Genomic DNA, 5,153 nt, shown 5'->3' on the forward strand with positions numbered 1-5,153 from the left:
ACATGACACTCGCATATTTGGTTTGTAGCTTTTGTTTCTATGGCTAATAAAATTGTTGTCAAAACAAATTGAGTATCATATCAATGGAGGTGAAATTAGAATTTTTAGTTGGTGAGTTTTCAATATCATAAAAAGAAGTTTAGTGAATTCTTGATAAATAAATGTTACATATTAAATAGATTTTTTAACACAAATACAAAATTTAAGTAGTTAAAGTTAGCTAGTACTTTTGCTGAATTCAGTTTTGAGTACCAATAAAGCTGAGGTAGAAATTTTGAGTTTATAACTTTTGGATACTAAATTGTGCAGCTTAGTGGATTCCTAATAAATTAATTTTACATATTAAGTACATTTTTTTAAGTATAAATATGTTGAATCTCTAATTTTGAGTACCAATAAAGTTGAAATTAGAATTTCGATTTTTTATAAGTTCTGAATATTAAATAATGCAGCTCAGTAGATTCCTGAAAACTTTTAAACTCAAATACAAAATTTAAGTTAAAGCTAACGCCAATTTTGCCGAACTCATCCTGTCCATGAAATACAGATAAACTAGAAGGGAGATCAATTGCAAATTTATATCTGCGGGTGCCTGTAAATAAACTTTTTTTTCAGGCTACTCTACTCAATTTTCTTAGTTGAATTGTGGATGTATCTGAAGGCAGATTTATAACAATTAGTAATTTTTTCTAGACTATGTATTTATATTAAAAAAAATTCATTAAATATATATGAAATTTTGTGTCGAAACCTAGTCCATTGATTCGATTATTATTATGTATTAACTTGAGATTGTTGCACGAACCATAAACGTAAAATTTATGCTAGGATTTATGTAAATCCATTTGTCTTCCAATCTAGAATTACTTTTTTTATCCAATTGCTTACGTATTTCATCTTACTGCATTTTATATATCTTTTGTTGTCGCCTTGTAGTGTGGGGGTTTAGCTAAGACTCCTATTTTTGTAAGTAATTTAATATACAAGAGGTGAATACATTCAGGAAAGGACATAACACCTAGCCTCCTAAAAAAACTTGGTTGTTATGAATATGTCCAAATTTTGACTCGAAATTCATAAAATATTACAACAATAATCAAGATGAATGAGAGGATTTTTTTTCTCCATAAAATGTAGCTTGATAATATAGCACATTGAAAATAACAAATAAAATTATTAGTGTTATCCATTGTCCTCATAAATGAAATTGGCACAAATTGGTCTATATCCATTAGGCTCAATCCTTTAGCTTGCTTGGACAATTCAGGTTCCAAAGAGGCTTTATCTTACCCTCTATCCAATTTCCAACTAATAACGAATCTACTTCAGCAATAATCTTGGCAAATCCTTGCATTTTACACCACTCTCAACCAATTTGGAGGGCTTTTGTCTCAGCATAATTGTTGCTTTGTTGACTTAAAGGTGCTGTGAAGGCCGCGATCATGTTACCTCACTCCGCCTCCACTGGTTCTTGGATCTCCTCTTGAACAACCATCCATAAACTTGCAAAGCTTGTTTTCGTGCCACACTACCTTGCAGTAGCTAATTCAGGATTGCTGCTCTTCAATCATCGATTGAGCTATACTATAGTGATGATTATTATAAAAGTTAAGCTAAATTCCAACTTCATACAGCTTTCTCCATTAATGCTTGCAAAATTTCAGTTAAGTCCACCTTGGAAAATTAAACAGTTTATGTGAAATATACTACTATAAAGAGTTCAATTTTCATTATGAATCGAAACAGTTCATCATACTTTGAATTACATTATAAATAAACAGTCCATTTTCAAGGATAATGAATTGAAACACTATATTTTCCTAATTAAGAAAGGAATCAGAGCTGAACATAGACAAATCTTCGATATTATCCTTTGGTTGCCTACTATTGCTTGCTCCGAAGTCATCTAATCCGAAAGCACCCATGTTTTGGTCCTTCGAATCAGCCTGGTTGCTTATTATTCCATATGATCGAATCTTGGAATTTGTCTCTGAGGTCATTTTGCTGGTTGTATGCGTATGTACAATCAAATTGCTCCTCATTCTTCGTATAGTTTATCTCAGCAGACTCTTGAAATCAAACGATTCTTCTAAAAACCTCTGAAAATCGAAAGCTTCATCATTGTTCTCAGTCAAACAAAAGGTATCTAATATTTTTGTTGCTTCCATTGAACAATTATCATCCATTAGACAATGCTCCATGTATTCTAGACGTGTACCAACATCTTCATTCAGGTTTTTGGAGTTACAGATTTCATCAGGCCTCAAGATATCTTTGCTAAACATGAAAGTTGGCTTCACGTCTGTATCAGTTAATTCTATCTCCTCCATGATTACTTCCAAGTCCACTTCAGTCCAGGAACCGTGATTAGCATAATCATAACTTAAATCTTTACTTACAACACCACTATCATTTGGGGTATCTGATGTTTTCAAATTCGACTCAATTTCAACATTCTTTGAACCATGCATCAAGCACTAAATCTTCATGATCAACAGACGATTGACCACTCGATTCAAGTGAAGATGTTCGAGTATTACTCGACGATCCACAATAATTGGGGAAATTAAGTATGGCATTGGATCCATACATAACCTTAGCAGCTTCATCATAAGCAATAGCAGCGTCACCAGCAGTCGAGTAAGTACCAAGCCAAAGTCGCTTTCCTTTGCTCTTATACACAGGCTCGCGAATTTCAGCGACCCATTTACCCCAAGTCCTCTGCCTTACTCCTCTGTATTTACAACCCGAATTCTCAGGACCGCCTTTACCTGGCATACAACCTCTTTTTGATCCATTACCCGGAGAATTAACCTCTTGGCTCAAATTTCTCCATCTTAACAAAATCTCCTTTGTCGAATTACACTTTCTTTTCAGTTTCCTATTAACACAAAAATTTATGGTCATATAAATAGTTTATGATTAATCAATAAAAAGATGGCTTGAAATCAATTTTATAAAAATATATTGTGTGCTAAATCAGAAAATAGCACACAATAAATTCAAAAATACTGAGTACTACTATAAAGTTGGCAGTTGTTTCTATTTATTTAATTTAAAATTTATAAAAAGGAGAAAATATAAGAGAAGAAATCACCTTTGTGGAATGTGAGAAGACATGAAAAGTATATATTATAATCTATAAGTAAACTTTGATTGGAAGTTTTGTATTTTGTTTTGGCCAATGATCTGTGGTATATTTATATGATGATGAATTGTTGAAATCATTTTTCCTAGTCGGTGTATTATTTAGTGTAGTGGCAATTACATTAAAATATTAATATTGGTGGGACCATGAAATATTATTATTTTGTAGGTGTATTATTTAATCCAATAAATTAATAATTATTAGTTTAAAGAGTTTTAGAAATTTAATGAAAGTTAATTTTTAATTATATCAAAATCATTGTATCTTACTAATTTATGTATCATATTTATTGAATTCACATAAAAATAAATTCATTACCCATAAAGTACTATGTGTATGATTCATTGTAATTTTTTTTGGTTAAATCAATCATTGTAAAATAAATTCAAGAATTTAATGATTCATTGTAAAAATAAATTTATTATGCATAATATTTATTGTTTCTTAATAATCAAATATTATTTATTTAAAACATTCAATGTATACTGGTGAGAGAATAAACTATATAAGTAACATAGGAAATTTCTTAAAACCATATCCAAAAATGACCTTTTCACAATAATAACATATCAAATACTGTGAGTACAACTATCACTTTTTTTTTAATAATTTTTATTAGAGTTTATTTATATCACTATAATCTCAAAAAAATATTCTTGGTGACCATGAATGCTGTGTTTTCTGACTCTTTCCAGTACTATAGAGATCTTTCATTTTGTACACCACAATTTTTGTGGCTATTTGTTTCTTGTGCGCCAAGAAAATAAATATAACAAGGCAATGCCAAAAGTTCACATAAAAAAATGTGTAGTTTACACTTTACACGCAGAGTTGAAAATAAGCAAAGTACAGATAAATAAAATATAGAATATGTACTGATTTGTGATGATAAATTGACCCTCTTGCAATTTCTGTAACCCCAATTACATCCAAAACAAACTATCATAGTAAAACCTCATTAAATTAATACTCGATTAATTAATAATTTCTCTAAGATAATAATTTCATCCGATCCCGACTTAGGCCAATAGAAAAAATCACTCATTTCGATAAGATAATAAGATAATATATTTTCAGAAGACCCCTATATAAATATATGGTCCTAATAATATTTTAAACTAATAATTCTTTAAAAGTACAGGTATATCTAAGAAAATTTAGTGAAATATGATTCTATCATGTTCTGTTTTTTTGTTAAGTTTAAATCTAGTTGAAGCTCATCTCTAACTTTTCTTATTGCATCCAAAAGTTTCGGTGTTGTCTTTTCTAGTTGCACCATAAAATTGTGAAGAGTTTTAAATGCAAGTGCTTCCTCATGTGTAACTGGTTCCAAATGTATTGTATCATCTTCAACTTTATCATCAACATTGTTTTTTCAATGATATCCACAATTTGTTCTAAGCTTTGTACCTTTGAACATGTATCATTTTCACCTATCCAATAGGTTATTAACATTCATTTTATTGCGGTAACCAAGATAATTAATCATGACCTCATGTTCATGAATGACGTTTTCACAAGTGGGTTCTTTCAAATTCTTTGAGATTTCATTCCTAAACAATTTTTTTAGTTTCGAAATACTCAGTTATTAATTTATTGATTAAATAATACCTCTACAAAATAATAATATTTCATAATCCCGCCTATATTAATTTAGAGAGATTTTACTGTACGTTTCTTTTTACAGTCATACAAACTCGACAATTTGCTTAATAAAATATTTATTAAGAACGTTTTAAAAGAATATATATATTTAATGTAATCATTTAAGTGGAATATGTGTAGTGGAATTGAGAGTTAGAAAGGTTGTTTATAATATACTCATGCTTCAAGGAAAAGCATTGTTGACATCCAATTTTGACCCTCTACAATATAAATTAATTATCGAGCTTCTTCAATTTCGAACGATTTAAAGTAATTAGTTTTATAAAAATTTCAAATAAATAAATAAATATAGCTTGCAAGTCATTTTAAATAGTTTCTTCACTTTTGTAAATGATATATA

The 5,153-nt window shown here is 29.5% G+C and overlaps 1 pseudogene; it reads right to left on the minus strand.

Moving 5' to 3' along the window:
- Positions 1-2,054: 2,054 nt before the first annotated feature.
- LOC125839884 (ethylene-responsive transcription factor ERF034-like) lies at positions 2,055-3,120 on the minus strand (annotated as a pseudogene).
- Positions 3,121-5,153: the final 2,033 nt, after the last annotated feature.

Source organism: Solanum verrucosum, unplaced genomic scaffold (genome assembly GCF_900185275.1).
Source record: "Solanum verrucosum unplaced genomic scaffold, falcon-dt-bn FXZP01000177.1, whole genome shotgun sequence".
Lineage (NCBI taxonomy): Eukaryota > Viridiplantae > Streptophyta > Magnoliopsida > Solanales > Solanaceae > Solanum > Solanum verrucosum.